Raw genomic sequence first — 18,531 nt, 5'->3', positions numbered from 1 at the left:
AAACTTCTAGTTTTAGAAGAATTCTGTGAAGATTCTTCAAACAGCGCTAAAGTTAATAGCAAGACAAAAATGCTTTTCCTATGGAAACTAGGTATGTGCATATATATGTTCACTGAAACAACCACAGGTTTCAGGGATGTTATAGTTAGAAATTAGCATTTAAAAAAACCTTAGAAATTCACTGAAAAAAACACAGGTTTTAGGGACGGTATAGTTAGTTGGACATTTCACTCGTACAAAACCAGAGAAATTTGGCCGTTGGGTTACCCCTGTGATTGGCATTACCTCCCTTGTAAGGCCCTAGTACATAAACGGGCAGGGGTATTAAAACTACCTCTAAGTCAGAGGTGCAGAAAGAGGCAAGAGAAGTGCAGAAAGAAGCAACAGGTGTGCAGAAAGAGGCAAGAGGGGTGCAAAAAGAGGGAAGAGGGGTACAGAAAGGCACAAGGGGTGCAGAAAGAGGTAAGAGGGATATAGAAATTTACAAGAGGTACAGAAAGAAGCAAGAGCAGTGCAGAAAGAAGCAAGAGAAGTGCAGAAAGAAACAAGAGAGGTGGAGAAATAGTGAAGAGGGTGCAGAAAGAGGCAAGAGGGATACAGAAAGAAACAAAATAAGTGAAGAGACAAGGAACAGAGGTGCAGAAAGAGGCAAGAGGGGTGCACAAAGAAGCAAGTGAGATGTACAATGAGGCAAAAGGGGTACAGAAAGAGGAAAGAGGAAAGAGGGGTGCAGAAAGAAACAAGAGAAGTGCAGAAAGAAGCAACAGAGGTGCTGAAAGAGGAGTGCAGCAAGAGGGAAGAGGGGTGCAGAAAGTGGCACAAGGGGTGCAAAAAGAAGCAACAGAGGTGCAGAAAGAAGCAAGAGAAGTGCATAAAGAAGCAACAGAGATGCAGAAATGGGGAAGTGGGGTGGAGAAAGAGGAAAGAGGGATACAGAAAGAAGCAAAAGTAGTACAGAAAGAAACAACAGGGGTGCTGAAAGAGGCAAGAGGAGTGCAGAAAGAGGGAGATGGGTGTAGAAAGAGGCACAAGGGGTGCAAAATGAAGCATCAGTGGTGCAAAAAGAAGCAAGAGAAGTGCATAAAGAAGCTACAGAGATGCAGAAAGGTGGAAGTGGGGTGGAGAAAGAAGCAAGACGGATAAAGAAAAAAACAAGAGAGGTGCAGAAAGAAGGAACAGAGGTGCAGAAAGAAGCAGCAGGGGTGCAAAAAGAGGAAGCAGGTGTGGAGAAAAAAGCAAGATGGTTACAGAAAGAAACAAGAGAGGTGCAGAAAGAAGATACAGAGGTGCAGAAAGAAGCAGCAGGGGTGCAAAAAGAGGGAGCAGGTGTGCAGAAAGAGGCAAGAGGGGTGCAAAGAGAGGGAAAAGGGGTGCAGAAAGAGCTACAAGGGGTGCAGAAAAAAGTAGGAGGGATGCACAAAGAGGAGAGGTACAGAAAGAGGCAGATGGGGTGCAGAAAGAAGGAAGAGAAGTGCAGAAAGAAGTAACAGAGGTGCTGAAAGAGGCAGGAAGGGTGCAGAAAGAGCAAGAGAAGTACAGAAAGAGGCAACAAGAGGTACAGAAAGAGGCAAGAGAGGTGCAGAAACAGGCAGGAAAGGTGCAGAAAGAGGGAACGGGGTACAGAAAGAGGCAAGAGAAGTGCAGGAAGAGAAAAGACAAAAGAAAGAAAGGAGAGTGAGAAAAAACGGAAAGAAAGAGAAAATGAACATAAGGATAAATCAATGAACGATGGTAATTGAGGCGTTGGTATTCTTTATTTTTGCACAAATGAGAAGCAAAAATCTGCCCTTAGTTTGTGTAATTTTTTTCGATTCAGTAGGCCCTACCAATATTTTAGACCACCACGGAGCCATTGTGTTTGAAATGACTGTATACGTTGTCAGAAAAGTTTGAACTGTTTTGTTTTCTAGCATTACAGCAAACCTTAATGAGCCCATAGACCTGCCAGTCAGGGCAGTGCCTGTGCTAATCCTCCCAGGCATGTACCCGAAATGGTAATGTCCTCTGCTACCAGTCCATACATCACTTAACGCTGTAACACACACAACAAGATAATATACATTAAAGCGCACATGGCCCACAACCACAGTATTGATGAGCCACCTCCAACTGCTAGAAATATTAGGAGTCTGGCCTGGCATTGAATCCTGAAGTACAATAACAAAATGAGAGTGGGTCTTTTTCAGGTATCACCAATATACCTTCTAGGAGGTTCATCTAGGTAAACATACTGCCTAGGAACCCTTAAGGTTTTGTAAAAGAATCCTCACTCCCCTACCTGGTAGGTGACATGCTGAATCCTAAAGACCTGGAGTCAAACTCAAACAGGCTGCATGTCCATGTTAATGGCATCACGCACGCTCTCTATAACATGACATGACGTCACATAACTAAAATACTTTGATGTGTTCAGTCTGAGTGGGAATAAATAAGACTGTTTGGTAACTTAGACCTACGTGGTAAGACATTGGCTCTTAAAACATTTATGCTTTTGCACCTAACCAATACGTGTGCGCTAAATAATGGGATATGTTTTGCAAACATGCTTTCTGTCCACTTTGTGCTCAGGATTACCACTAATACAATGTTTTGTATGTGCAGGGCCTGGTGGCATGTGCTGAGCCCTTGCTAGGGATTGAGTGCGGCTTTGGCTTCGGAGCTGAGGGCATTCCTAAAGCCATCGTTAAAGGCTCTATTTGTCTGTCCTGCATGGGGTCTCTCCAATCCTTCTGTCGGTGCACGTCTCCGGAATCGAGCAGTGACTTTTTCTAAGCCCTCACTGTGAAATGCGCTCCAAATCCACACAGGGCGCCCCTCTGCCAGCCGCATAGCTGCCAACCTTTAAAATTGCTATGTGTGACATTTTCATAATCTCAGTGTAATTATGAATGACATTTCAACGACTATGAGTGACACTTTTTCGTGAGCAAAATCAAGTCACAATCCAAGGTGAACAAGACCGGGTGAAGTTTAACTTTTATCCAAATGGGAAATCTGGTAGCATGTAAGCGGTATGTACATAGCTGCCAAGATTTCAGACTGCTTATGTGTGAGATTTCCATGGTATGTGTACTTGTGAATGATATTCTACTGTTCAATGAGGGACAAAATGAGTGACACTTTCTCACCAATAGAAATAAGTAATGAAGTCCATATTGAGAGCTTAGTATCACAAATTACCACGTTTTGGCCAATGAGTAGCACTAACATGAGAATGTTGTCCATTTTAACACCAGTAAAAGCCAATCAGAAGTAGCCGGACACACTCAGTGCATCAACCCCATCAACAGGATCAGAAACTGTGACAGGATCAGACACAGCTAGGGCCGCCCAGTGTGTTGGAACTCTGCACACTTCCAGCAGATCTACCCCTGCTCAATGCGCTCTAGCCCATCAGAGCCATCCCAGGCAGCTGAATTCCATTTTGGCACCATTCGTATCCACCATAACTCGTGTTGCACTGCCCAATGTATTCTAGAACATTTAACCCTCAACAGAACCATCCTGGCCCTGCCCAGTATGGCCCAGTCAGCCGCGCCCAGTGCCTAGTCAGTAAGTGTTTCTGGCCCCATACAGCAACAAGAACCAGCCAGTAGCATTGCTACCTGGCTGTTCTTTTTTATGTGGCTGAATAGTACTTCAATGTACCAGCACAAAAATCACCCAGCTGGCATTTTCTCCTCTATTCAGTGCACATTTAAAACAGGAAACATACGAGTAAAGCACTTTCAATATGTTGCAGAGCTGCTTTTGTCGTCAGTGACTAATAAAGTACAGTAGTAAAAGGCAGAAAAACAGTGTTAAAAATGAATATGGACTATTTGTATAGAGTCCTGTTTATCACGTCTTGGCTTTTGCAGAATCTTCAAACATAACAAAGTGCCGGTAAGAATCAAAGGAGTCAGTAATCCTGCCAGGGGGCACTTCGCTGGTGGAGGTGTAAATAGTAGCATAAAATCTAAGCATTGTCTAGGCGACATCTTCTGAGGAATAGCAAGATTCCCGAGCGGGGTTCAGTAGTTCTGTGATATACATTCAAACCACAACTCCCTTATTTATTGAGCAGTGTTGCAAGAGTCTTGCCAGCTCTATCTGCCTCTCCGAATGGTGTGCGGTTGCCTCCCTCTGCAGGAAGCGCTCTAAGCTTTCCATGCTGTCTTCAGATTTAGAAGTTTATCGCAGAACTGCGCTAGATGTTGTCTGTTTGCTGTGTCAAAGTAGTGAGTTTAAGCTTATAATACAGCTCATGCTCCAGTGTGTGCAGGTGCGTGCCGACTAAGTCGCGGACTTTTTAGATATACATATACATATACCTCAAATGTACACCTTAAAGGCGTCACAGAGGACTCCACAGTGTTCCCATTATGTGTGAAGAAATCAGCACTGGTGCTGCGTAGCTTGGTATTAAAAGGAGGATATCGGGGTGCATTTTGTGGGAGTCTCGACTACATGAAGCTGTGATCAGGTGTGCCAACTGCAGACAGAGTTAAGATAATCGGCGTGTGAACCGACAGACTTCGGACTAAGTGCTCGACATTTGTAGTGCGCATGCAGACATCCCTGTAGTATGCCAGTAGTTTGTTCATGCTCATCCTCCATGAAAAGATGTCACGCAGGTGCCCTCTCTGCCGCTTTGGGGTGCCTGATTCGCCAGGTGACGACTAAGTCATGGTCAGTTAGGAGGGAGTGCAGTTGCACTGCGGCACTGGGTGTGTGCTCTCCAGTTAGACTGTGATCTGTCAGCATAAAGATCTAAAATAGCATATAAGTCACTCACCTATAACACTGTCAAGTGACCACGGGGGGACTATTGTTTGCCATATTGTGGCAAAGAAGTCTAGGGAGTTAACATTTGAGCCATTATACACATACAATGGTGACCCACTGACATAGGAAGAAGTGGAACACGTACAAAATCACACACTTACCTGCCCTTCTTGTCAGACAGGATTAAGGGAACGTACTGCTGGGTCACTGGCCATGCCTTGCCCCAATGCTTCCCCCAAACCAAAGGCAGACCTCTCAGAAGGTCAAGTTCGTAGGTAGCCTGTGGCGTGGCTAGGCAGCAATCACCAGGCCAGGCCAGGCCATGCAGCAGCCAAGTATACCTCCAGTGATGTCATCAGTGATGTCATTTGAGATGTCAGCAGTGATGTCATCAGTGATATCACTGACCATGGCATGAGTGATGTAATATGTGACGTGATCAGCAGTGCATTGCGGGAGCGCGAGTTATAGTTAGCTCAACTAACTATAACGGCCGAATTTCTCTGGTTTTGTACGAGTGAAATGTCCAACTAACAATAACGTCCCTGAAACCTGTGTTTTTTTCAGTGAATATATATATATATATATTCACTGAAAAAACCATAGGTTTCAGGGGCGTTATAGATAGCTGGACTAGTTTTCACTCGTACAAAACCATTGAAATTCCCCCGTTATAGTTAGTTCAGCTAACTATAACTCGCGCGCCCGCAATGCACTGCTGAAGACGTCCCATATTACATCACTCATGACATGGTCAGTGACATCACTGATGACATCACTGATGATATCTCAAATGACATCACTGATGACATCACTGATGACATCATCCAGTGAATGTGTGTTTTTCTGAAAATTACATATGTTTTATATATGTATATCTCAAGGTCAATGGAAGAATAAATGAGTATATAAGTGTCTAAATGGATGATTTGTTTTTGAAAAATTGATTGTATAACTGACTGATTAAGTGTATCTTAGTGAATACATGGCTTAGTGAGTGATGTTTAAATATGTAAATATCTGTATCAGTCTCTCACTTTGTGTATGAGTAGCTGCATGGGTTGGTAAGTAGCTACATGAGTGTTTATATAGGTTATTAGTTGGTTTTTTGAGTATCAGTATGAGTGTCTGAGTGTCTGTATGGTTCGGTGGGGGTTATTACGTAGTGCATAGGTGCATGAATGAGTGACTCACTGTTTGTATGTGTTGAAGACAGCATGTGTGCAGGACTGTATGGGTGGATGAGTGTGTGCTTGGGTGTGTTAATGAGTGAATGACTGTCTTAATAGTGTCTTTATGAGTAACTACATATGTTTTAAACTAGTATATGTGACTATTGGTGTATATAAGTGAGTATATGTGAGAGTGAGAGATTGAAAGAGTTCCTGTATGAATAAGTATGTGTTTCTATAAGTGATTGTTGAAAAGACTAAGTATGTGTAAGTTTCTGGAGAAGTAAGTGTGGTGGTATGTGTATAACTGTATATGCAAGTAAATGTATGTTTGATTCTTTATTAGCATGAGTGACTATGTGTGTGAGTAACTCTATGGATGAGTGGCGTTGTGTAACAGGATGTATAGGTGTATGAGTACATATGATGAGTGAGTACATGTATGAGTGACTGTATAGGACTGTTGGTGAATGAGTGGATGCGTATGTGGATCTTAGAATTACTGAATAGGTTGTTGTAACTTATATTGGTATGTCCATTGTTTTGAAAATTTTAGTTTCTATTTTTGAATGTGTGTATCAAAGGTTATATTAGGGGGAGAGGAGGTCTGCCTCTCAATCACAAGGATGATGTCATCAGTGATGTCATTTGAGATGTCATCAGTGATGTCATGAGTGATGTCACTGACCATTTCCCCAACTTAAAATGCGCCATAGGGCGTGTTTGCACATGTCACCTAAGGCCCCGTCCCCTCCCTTCCCCACTGTGTAAACACGCCCTGTGGCCGTTTTTTAAGTTGGGAGATTAAGTCCCCTTGAATCCTGAGGATCCCTAGGGGCAAAATAGCCCACTAGGTACGTCCAGTAGGCACCATTGCAGACAGGTGTAAAAAGAGGCACGGCCTGCACCACCTCTCTGCAACGCAGAGCAGTGGCGCTTACTGGAAGCACCTGGTGGGCTAGTTGGCCCCCAGGGTCCCTCAGGATTGAAAGGGAATTATTTCCCCAACTTAAAAAGTGCGAAAGGGCGTGTTTGCACACGTCACCTCAGGCCCCGTCCCCTCCCTTCACCACTGTGCAAACGCACCCTGTGGCCGTTCTAAGTTGAGAGATTAAGTCCCCTTGAATCCTAAGGGTCCCTAGGGTCAAACTAGCCCACTAGGTACCTCCAGTAAGCGCCACAGAACTGCATTGCATAGAGGTGTAAAAAGGGGCATGGCCTCAGAACACCTGTCTGCAACGCAGCTCCCTGGTGCATACTGGAGATACCTGTTGGGCTAGTTGGCCCTCAGGGACCCTCAGTATTGAAGGTGAATTAATTCCCGAACTCACAACTGGCCAGGGGGCGCGTTTGCAGAGTGCTGCAAGGAGGGGGCATGGACTCCGGCGCGATGCCGGTCTTTTATTTATTTTATTTTTTTAAGAAGGAGGGCTGTGTGCCCCCCCCCCTTCTTTTTCTAATTTACTGGCCCTGGGGACCCCATCCCCCAGGGCCTGCACCCTAATCTTTTTTGTTGAAAAAAATTAATTTGGCCCTCTCAAGGCCTTAATCGGCCCCGGGGACCCCAACCCCCGGATCATGGCCTTTTTTTTTTTTTTTATTCTTTAGGAGGGGAGCTGCATTGCCCCCTCCTCAGGCCACTTATGGCCTCGGGGACCCTATCCCCCGGGGCCGGCCTTTGTTTTTTATTATTTAAAAAATATATATATTTATAGAAACACCTAGGACATGCTGGACAAACCGTATTTACCTATCACCATGACGATTTGCGTGATATTCATTAAAAGGCGACTATGCATAGAATGAATCCACATGGAATGTATTTACACCGCTAGTGAAGCTCTGACGTGTCTGACGCCCTACCGTGCCTAATCCCCGCGCCCTCGCCGGTGGGTACTCTCCAAGTAGACACCCTTGTTGTTTATTTATACAAACATGGGTAGCTATTGACGGGCACATTTAATATACACGCACACCAAGCCATTCAAAGGGGATTCGACAAAAATTCGACCAAACTATGCAAGAAACCCCCTCACGCTCTCAGGACTATGTTCTATATAACACTGCGTCCACCTACCCTTTTCACGGGCATTACATTTTGCTATGGGGGGTGGAGGGTCAGGGGGTGTTTCTGCCAAGTGAGCCCGGAGTCACAGTCACAAACGTCCTCTTCTTCCTTAATAAAAGTGAAATTATGCTGCATACTTGTTCATATTTTAAGTAGTTCGCACAGACACACATTTTAAAAACAAAAAAGTTCCTAATACCCACCCACTCTGAACAGTTAGCTTGCTGCCCCATCCACCTCCTCCCTATCCTCTGTTGTCTGAATCCATGGACTAGCCTCCTCCCTCCTGCCATGCATGGTCTGATGTGCTGCCACTGCCCTCCATTTAGCATGATGTACCAGTCCACTCCTCCTGCCCTCCATTGCCCAATTCTATGGCCCATCATTGACCTCCTGCTTAGCCTCTGTGCTTAGCTTGCTGCCCCTATTCTCCTTCCCCCTGCCCTCCGATGTCTTTGTGCATGCCCCTGCTCCATCCTTTTTGCCCACCATGTTCCATGGACCTACCACTCCTATCTACTCTGAGTGTTCTGTTGAGCTGCCACTCCCCTCCCACCTGCCTAGCATTGTCAGATGACTGTAACCTGTCCCTGCCACCTCCACCCTGCCTGTCCACATGCCATGCCCTTATCCCCTTCCTCCTGTCCTCCATGGTCCATTTTACTGCCACACCCTTCGGCCCTCCCTGGTCTGTTGTGCTGCAACTGCTCCTCTTGCCTGCCCCGCGCGGTCTGTTGTGAGGCCCCTTCCCCTGAACTCTCTTGTCTGTGCCCAGGTCCTGATCCTCCCTTCTATCCTCCATGGTCCTTTGTGCATGCCCCTGCACCTTCCTTCTTCCCCATCATAGCCATTGTGCTGCCACTAACCCTCCTGCATGCCATGCATGGTCTTCTGTGCTGCCATGGCCCTTCCCACCTTCTCTGTGTGGTCAGCTAGCTGCCCCTGACCTCCTCCCACCTTCCCTCCATGGTCTGTGTGTATGCCATCATAGTCTCATTGTTGCTCTCCATGGTTTGTCTTTTTTCTAGTGCCCAACCTGCCTGACCTCCATGGTCATCTTGCTGCTCCTGCCCTGCCCCCTTGCCAACAGCCCTCTGTTTCCATGTGCAGACCCCTATTCCCTCCCTCCTGGCTATGCTGCAGCTTTCTCTCCTGTCTGTCCATTATGGTCCGCTAGCTACCATTGCATCTTTCCCCTCTGTTCTCTGTTGTCCATGTGCATGGTCCTGTCCCCTCCCTATTGCTTTCTATGGATTGTTGTGCTGCACTCCCGTCCCGCATGCGCTGTGTGGTGTATTGTGCTGCTGCAAACCCTGATGCCTGCCCTGTAGGGTCAGTTTGGTGCACCTCTCCATGTCCCTCCTGTCCTCTGTTATCTGAGTCCATGTCCCTACCCCAATTCCTCCTGCCTACCATGATCCAATGCACCATACATGCAAACATTTTGAACTTGGTAAGAGGGAGATTTTGAAAAAAAACTGGGGGTATTTCCCCTTTGAGTTACATTGAAAAAGAGGAGATTGTAGACAGGAGACAGATCAAATAAAGCACATTTGAGCTTAAAAACATTGGACGTTTCCTGGCAGAAACAGGTCTGTTGGCATGTATGGTTGTACAGTACTACCACTGCCTCTTCCTTCTGCCCACAATGGTCTATTATATTGCCACAGCCTCTCTTGCCAGTCCTGTATTGTTAGTTTGTTGCCCCTGCCCCCCTTTCCACTGCCCTCCATAGTCTGTTGTGCTGCCACTGCCCTTCCTGCCTGCCCAGTGTGGTCAAATTGTTGCATCTGCACTCTCCTACCTGCCTTCAATTGTCAGAGTCCGTGCCCCTGGCCTCTGCCTCTCAACAGTATCCCATTGAACCACTAGATTGCTAACATTCTATATTTATTACAAAAGTGTGGAACGCCTGATGTCATCTTGATGTAATCAAAACTGTAATACCTAGAGTATTTCCTTTAGAAATTACATATATGAGAGGGTCTTATTTGCATCAAAATTATGGTTAGTGCTCTAAAAAACTAAAATGAGGACATATTTTCTGAGTTTTCAAATAGCGACAAAGAACTTTTAAATTATTTGTAATCTTTATGTTTTTTTATCCAGTTGACCACTTGATTAAATGTTGCACCTAGGGGAGAGGATGTGGAGTTACTTCCAGAGCTGCAGACTTTGCAACCGGGGAACTAGGTTGGAGTTTCTGCTTCAGCTCAACATTCTGTGATTCTGGTCAAATTACTTAATCTCCCCATGTCTACAACCAAAATGAATTTGATCTTGTGTGATGTAACCAATGCTCATGTAAAGCACTGCAATACCTGACAAGTCTGCACTATATAAAACTGCAAATACACAAAAAATAAGTGTTTTGCACACTTCTGTCATTGGGCTACATGTGGGCTACATCTGGGTGATATTTGTGCTGCATTTGGGCTCTTTTGTCTCTGGTGGCCATCTTGGGAGATTCATTTGTTATGAAGTTTCCTAATTTCCTCATTTACTGCAGTCTCCTCAGTAGGAAATGCTTTCAGTTTTTTACTTTTATTCCATCAAGAAGGTATTCAGATATGTCACACATTTGCCATAAATTCTGAATGTTAGCACTCTAGTTGGTCATTAGATCACTGTAGTAAAGCTACTGCTCACCACAGAAGTCTGCTGCTGGTATTAAAAGTGCATGTTTCAGTCTGCATATCAGAATTATTTAATGAAATAGAAGAGGATTTGAGAAGTCACTCAAAATGTGCCCTAATTTTTCTTTCTTCAGCACTAATCATAATTTCTATGGCAAAATGAACCCCCTCATTGTGTTCCTTTTTAAATTAAATGTTTTAAGTGTTACCAGTTTATTCCAATCAAGATGGCTTCAGGTGTGCCATACTTTTGTCATAAGTTTGACAGTAAGCGCTCTAGTTGTTCTTAAGAACACTCTGGGACATTCTGTCATTGGGCTATACTTGGGCTACATCTGGGTGATATTTGGGCTACATTTGGGCTCTTTTGTCTCTGGTGGCCATCTTGGGAGATTTATTTGTTATGAAGTTTCCTCATTTCCTCATTTACTGCAGTCTCCTCAGTGGGAATACTTTCAGTTTTTTATTTTGGTTCCATCAAGAAGGCATTCAGATGTGTCACACATTTGCCATAAATTCTGAATGTTAGTACTCTAGTTGCTCATTAGATCACTGTAGTAAAACTACTGCTCACCAGGGAAGTCTGCTGCTGGTATTCAAAGTGCATGTTTCAGTCTGCATGTCAGAAATTTTTTATGAAACAGAAGAGGATTTGAGAAGTCAAAATGTGCCCTAATTTTTCTTTCTGCAGAACTAATCATAATTTCTATTGCAAAATGAACCCCCTCATTTTGTTCCTATGTAAATTAAATGTTTTACGTGTTACCACTGTATTCCAATCAAGATGGCTTCAGGTGTACCCTACTTTTGTCATAAGTAAGACTGTTAGCGCCCTAGTTGTTCTCTAGTTGTTCGTTAGATCACTCTGGGACATTCTGTCATTGGGCTATACTTGGGCTACATCTGGGTGATATTTGGGCTACATTTGGGCTCTTTTGTCTCTGGTGGCCATCTTGGGAGATGTATTTGTTATGAAGTTTCCTAATTTCCTGCAGTATCAGTAGGAAACACTTTCAGTTTTTTACTTTGGTTCCATCAAGAAGGCATTCATATGTGTCACACATTTGCCATATATTCTGAATGTTAGCACTCTAGTTGCTCATTAGATCACTGTAGTAAAGCTACTGCTTACCAGGGAAGTCTGCTGCTGGTATTCAAAGTGCATGTTTCAGTCTGCATGTCATAATTTTTTTATGAAATAGAAGAGAATTTGAGAAGTCAAAATGTGCCCTAATTTTTCTTTTGAAGCACAAATCATAATTTCTATGGCAAAATGAACCCCCTCCTTTTGTTCATTTGTAAATTAAATGTTTTAAGTGTTACCACTTTATTCCAATCAAGATGGCTTCAGGTGTGCCATACTTTTGTCATAAGTAAGACTGTTAGCGCTCTAGTTGTTCGTTAGAACACTCTGGGACATTCTGTCATTGAGCTATACTTGGGCTACATCTGGGTGATATTTGGGCTACATTTGGGCTCTTTTGTCTCTGGTGGCCATTTTGGGAGACTTATTTGTTATGAAGTTTCCTAATTTCCTCATTTACTACAGACTCCTCAGTAGGAAATACTTTCAGTTTTTTACTCTGATTCCATCAAGAAGGCATTCAGATGTGTCACACATTTGCCATAAATTCAGAATGTTAGCACTCTAGTTGCTTATAAGATCACTGTAGTAAAGCTACTGGTCACCAGGGAAGTCTGCTGCTGGTATTGAAAGTGCATGTTTCAGTCTGCATGTCAGAATTTTTTAATGAAATGGAAGAGGATTTGAGAAGTCACTCAGAATGTGCCCTAATTTTTCTTTCTGCAGCACTAATCATACTTTCTATGGCAAAATGAACCCCCTCATTTTGTTCCTTTTTAAATGAAATGTTTTAACCAAGATGGCTTCAGGTGTGCCGTACGTTTGTCATAAGTAGGACTGTTAGCGCTCTAGTTGTTCTTTAGAACACTCTGGGACGCTGCAGTAGAACACAAAGGAATCAACTAACAGTTTCTGCCCTTGTTGGATGTACACGTTTTACTGAGAATGTCAGACTTCATTCTCACAAGACTGAGAAAGATAATGTGAATTTACAGAAAATATGCTCTCAGTTTAGCTTATAGATCACCTTCCCAACCTCTGTGGGAAAAGCATGAGAAAATAGATTTCTCTCAAGCATGATTCATGATATCACAGCAGAAGGCTTTTTCACATGGTAAAATCACCTTAGAACACACCACAATTCCTAAAATGAGTATGGTACCATCAACAAATGATTTATAATGTAACTAAAGTCTTAAAACCTTCTATGAACTGCAATGCTTTTTAATGAGGTGCTATCATGTATATTGGTCCCAAGATGGCTGCCAACACTTCTTGGATGAAGTGCTGACAGCCTATCAGATCTCACGATGAGATGTGTGGTTAGGCTCCACCCACATATATATGTGATTTTACTTTTGATTTTCTCAGGAACTACTGAACAGATTGACACCATTTAAGCAAAAGGCACATGCCTGACCTGAGGACTACCTCTTTGCCAAATTTCAAGTAATTTTGTTCAATAGAATTTTCAGATTTCCTATGGGAACTCGGTCCTAACTACTAACTCCTCGACTTTGAAGAAGGACGTATATTTACCTTCTCGAGGAAATATGAACAACAAAGAAGTAAGGAACAACTAGAAGCAGCCAGTATACAATCTTCCAGCTTTGAATCTCTGACAAGCACCGATTTAAGTGAAAATGAAGGCACCAATGCCCCCCAACCCACATCTTCAACCAGTACCAAAATTCCTTTTTTAACCGAAATGCGCCTGGCCCTACAACAACTAAGTTGGGAAAAAACAAGACCACCAGGCCGGGGGAGAGGAAGAGGAAGGGGAAGAGGACAGGGCAGAGGAGGAAGAGGAAAACAAGGCGTGGAAAAAGAGGGCAAGGGAGGCAACGATGCCTCAATGGAAACCCGGGGCAGGACACAACGAACCTAGAAACACCCAACCAACCAGCAACAAGTATTCAAAGCGGCGATTCTCAAGAGTTGAATGTCATCAATCTCTCGAACCGCCATTTAACGAATTCGGAGGAAGAACTTCTCAAGAAAGGTCTTAATTTCTGCCCAACAACCCACATTGACATCGCCCAAACACGCATTGATCTCTACAAATATATCCGCAAAATCAAATTGGTCAAAATATTTGCGGAAAAGACAAGAGCGACTAAGGATAAAAACACCACGTCCTTTAACAGTGAGCTATTAGTTGAAGACGAACAAGCTCTAATCACTCTTATAACCATGGGTGAGGAAGAACCATCAGACCCGAGTGAAAATCTAAGTGACATACTTCCGCCTTTAGGAGCCGGCATTAGCGGCAAAAAACCGAAATCTTACTTCTATCCCACTCTGCCACCAGGGAACAAGATCGATTTGTTTCATGAAACAATAATACATGATCTATATCATCTTAACCATCGCAAAGTCAAGGATAATCTGTTACCATCTGAACGACTAGCGCTCAAAAACTTGCAACAGGATGCAACGATTGAAATCAAACCCGCGGATAAAGGCGGTAATGTTGTTATCCAAAACAAAGTAGACTATATATGGGAAGCCAACCGACAACTCCAAGACGAATCATGTTATAAAGAACTTAACAACAATCCAATCAAAGAAATAGAAAATAACATCAACAAACATCTCAATGATTGGTTTAATGAGGGTCTAATAGACGATGAAGAAAGAAAATATCTCACTGTGTCACATCCTATTGAAGCAACAATGTATTTCTTGCCGAAAGTGCACAAACGTTTAAACAGACCACCAGGCAGACCTATCGTCTCAGCCAATGGCTCAATCATGGAGCCAATCTCTAATTACATCGATTACTTCTTAGCTCCCATTGTTAAAGACCTTACTAGCTACCTCAAAGACACAACTGACCTCCTACAGAAACTAGAAGGAATACCATGGAATCCGCAATACAAACTTGTGTCAATGGACGTAGTCTCCTTATACACGAACATTGAACATGAGATAGGCCTAAAAGCTTGCAGTTTCTTTTTGGGTAAGAGAAACATTCAATATAAACAGCATAACACCATGTTGTTAAAAATGATCACTCTGTGTTTGCAAAACAATATTTTCACCTTTAACAAAAAACATTTCCAACAAATGAAGGGTACAGCCATGGGCTTTTCCTTTTCTCCAAATTTTGCTAATCTGGTAATGGGATGGTTTGAACAGAAAATTGCATGGAACAGTGAAAACGACCTACATGTGCAAAAGATCATCGCATGGTGGCGTTTCATCGACGACCTGTTCATAATATGGGATGGCACTGATGAAGAATTTGCAACATACTTCGAAATTCTGAATAACAATGAAACTCATCTGCAATTCACTTATGAGATAAGCCCCAACAAAATCTCATTCCTCGACATTGAAATTTATGTGCAGAACAACACCATTCAAACCACCCTCTTCAGAAAGCAAACAGCTACAAATTCAGTCCTACATGCGGACAGTTTCCATCCAACCAATCAAAAATGGAATATTCCCTATGGTGAATTTTTAAGACTTCGTAGGAACTGTTCCGCCGACAACGAATTTGCAAACCACAGCAAGGCAATGCAAGCAAGATTTGAAAAAAGAAAATACCCTGGCCGGATCATTCAAACTAGTCTTAAAAAGGCAAAACTAAGAAATCGCACAGAGCTACTCAAGAACCAACAACAGTTCAACCAGGAAGATTTCACAAAAATACGCCTTATCACAAGTTATTCCACCGAAACCAGCGATCTGGTTCACATCTTGAAAAAACACTGGGGCATCCTAAAACTCGACACCACCATTGCCAGCCTCATAGGGGATCACCCTAACGTCACATACAGGAGAGCGCCTAATTTAGGTGACAAGTTAACTCGCAGCCACTTTAAATCTAAACCACAGAAAACATGGACTAACATTGAAGGTTTCTGGCCATGCAAGAATTGCAAAGCGTGTAAAATTGGTGTTCCGAAAAAAGAGGTCGCAGGCAGAAAAGGTGTTAAATGGAAAATTCAGCAACATATTACCTGCAAGAGCAAATATGTGGTGTATGTGGTCGAATGTCCATGTAAGCTCAAGTACATAGGCAGTACAATCTGTGAAATCAAAAAAAGAATCCTGGAACATATCAGAGCAACTGTGAACCTAGATCGCTCCAATGCTATTGCCAAACACATGGAAAGTATGCATGAAAGCAAATGGGAACTGCTAAGGTACTACGCCATTGAACAAGTACCATTTCTGGAACGTGGAGGCAACCGAGAAAAACTTCTTCGTCAAAAGGAGTCTAAGCACATTGTTTCCTTCAGAACTCTGACTCCTTTTGGCTTAAACCAGGACGAGGAACTTTTTGTACATTTGTGAACTGTCCACCAGTTAAACATGTAAATTAAAATGACAGAACAGTATAACAGTATGAGGCCACAATAGTTTAATGTTATTAATTTTAGTTCTGTGACTAATTGGGTCCAAGCAGCAAAGCGGGGTATACATAGATAGTATAATCTCCACACACCCACCGGAGGGATGCGCACTATCTGTTGAACCCAGTACTCTGTGTAAATTCAAAATCGCAGGGTCTCACAGCTATCAATTCAATTGTGCATACTGTAACCTTGAGAATACCCACCAGAGGGTACTTATCATTTTGAATGGCAAATTGTGATTACTGTTAGTCACTATAGTGGAGTTCCTAAATTACATCAATTGTCGATTATTATTACCGACTTTAAAACTAGGGTGTTGTTAAGAATTGTATTAATGACAAACCCATCCAAATTTATCTCTTTTCTCCATATGTTACAGCACTATCTTTAATTTATTTTATCCAAATTGATATGGTTTTTTCAACTTCACCAGCAATATGTGTAAATTTAAACACTACAAGGACCAGAATGCTTTGCAAACTGTGAAACAGGAAGTGATAGGACAAAATAGAAATAAATAATGTCTGGTCATTTTGTTGGTAACCCGTGATCAAGGTTCGAGGGAGAACCGAAACGCGTTGGGCCAGTGTTGTTTGGCTTGTTGCTGATGAATTTGGCTTTGGATTAAATACACAAACTGCAATTTGAATTCCGAGTGAGTGCGTGTTCTTCATAACCTCTGGGCTCAGGGGTTTTTTGCTGCTATATATATATATATATATATATATATTACCTACTGGCGGTCACCACTAGGTAGTTATAGTTAGGACCCTGTTTCCATAGGAAAACCGCAACATTCTATTTGGAATAACTTTGGCGCGGGTCGATGAATCCTCGCGAAATTTTCAAAACTAATGGGGCGCTACGCTCCGCTCCTACCCTGAAAGTCTCTGGGGGATTCGTCAAGCGGGGGCTGAGAAAAAAGGGGGGTCCCAAAACGCGTTTTTCCCATGCATTTTTCCATAGGACCTTTAGACACAGCTACAGCCCGAACGGCTGAACAGAGTTACTTGAAATTTGGCAGAGAGGTAGTCTACAGGTCAAGGAAGTGCCTTTTGTAGGTCTGGTTTAAATCTGTTCAGTAGTTCCTGAGAAAATAGCATTTAAATCAATATATATATCTGTGGCAGCTTACGGTGCGCTTACCGTGCGCTTACGGTAAGCTTACCGTACGCGTACGGTGACGTGCGCGAGCGCGATTCTGATTGGCTGTTAGATCTTAGTAAACATTCGAATCAGTCGAAACCAGGAAGGGACGGCCGCCATTTTCTCTCTCGCACTCTGAGGGGGGGAGGAAAAATAAAGGTAGGAAACATGTAAAGGGGCAGGTTAGACAGCTCCTAACCACCTAGCCTATATTAAGGTGTCCCAAAAGTACCCCCAAGGCCAAAAATTCAATTTTATATTTTTTCTAAAAAACGGCGATTACGCTTACCGTACGCGTACGGTAAAAATTAATTATAAAAAAAAAATTATCCACATTTTCCCTCCCCCGTGTGCAAAAGGTGCCCGCTGGGCTCCTTTTGTGCATTGCATATGCAATAATACAACATTTAATATTTTACCTTTCACAACGAAGCGCCTAATATATCCTCCGTGTGCGGACGGTGCACGAAGCGCATCGTGCGTACATGGCCCATCTAGGGTAACGTGGGCACGCGGTGCGCGTAGCGCACCGCATGCCCACCGTGCGTGCACGGCACTAACTGCGTAAAGTGGGCGCGCGGTGCGCGAAGCGCACCGCGTGCTCACTGTGCGCGCACGGTGCGCGAAGCGCATCGTGCGCGCACGGAACAAACTGCGTTAAGTGGGCGCGCACGCCACGAACGGCGTAAAGTAACTTAGCATTTAAAAAAACGTACAAATTCACTGAAAAAACCATAGGTATCACACACGTTATAGTTAGGAATTAGCATTTAAAAAACCTTGCAAATTCACTGAAAAAACCATAGGTTTCACACATGTTATAGTTAGCTGGACATTTTACTCATAAAAAACCAATGAAATTCCCCCGTTATAGTTAGTGCAGGCAACTATAACTCACGCGACCGCAATCCTCTGCTGATGACATATGTGTCTTTATGAAAAAAAAATATTTGTAATATATGTATAGCTAAAATTTAATGGAAGAAGACATGGGCAAATAAGTGTCTAAATACAGTATTAGCATCAGCAGAGGATTGCGGTCGCGTGAGTTATAGTTGCCTGCACTAACTATAACGGGGGAATTTCATTGGTTTTTTATGAGTAAAATGTCCAGCTAACTATAACATGTGTGAAACCTATGGTTTTTTCAGTGAATATATATATATATATATATATATATATATATATATATATATATATATATATGTCATGCACAATCAGGTTGATGCAAAGCGCCAAACACAGGACCCTCAAGTACCCACCATCTGCCATGGCCATATCAATATTA

This window comes from Triturus cristatus, chromosome 10 (genome assembly GCF_964204655.1).
Source record: "Triturus cristatus chromosome 10, aTriCri1.1, whole genome shotgun sequence".
Lineage (NCBI taxonomy): Eukaryota > Metazoa > Chordata > Amphibia > Caudata > Salamandridae > Triturus > Triturus cristatus.
This window is presented reverse-complemented; position numbering follows the sequence as displayed.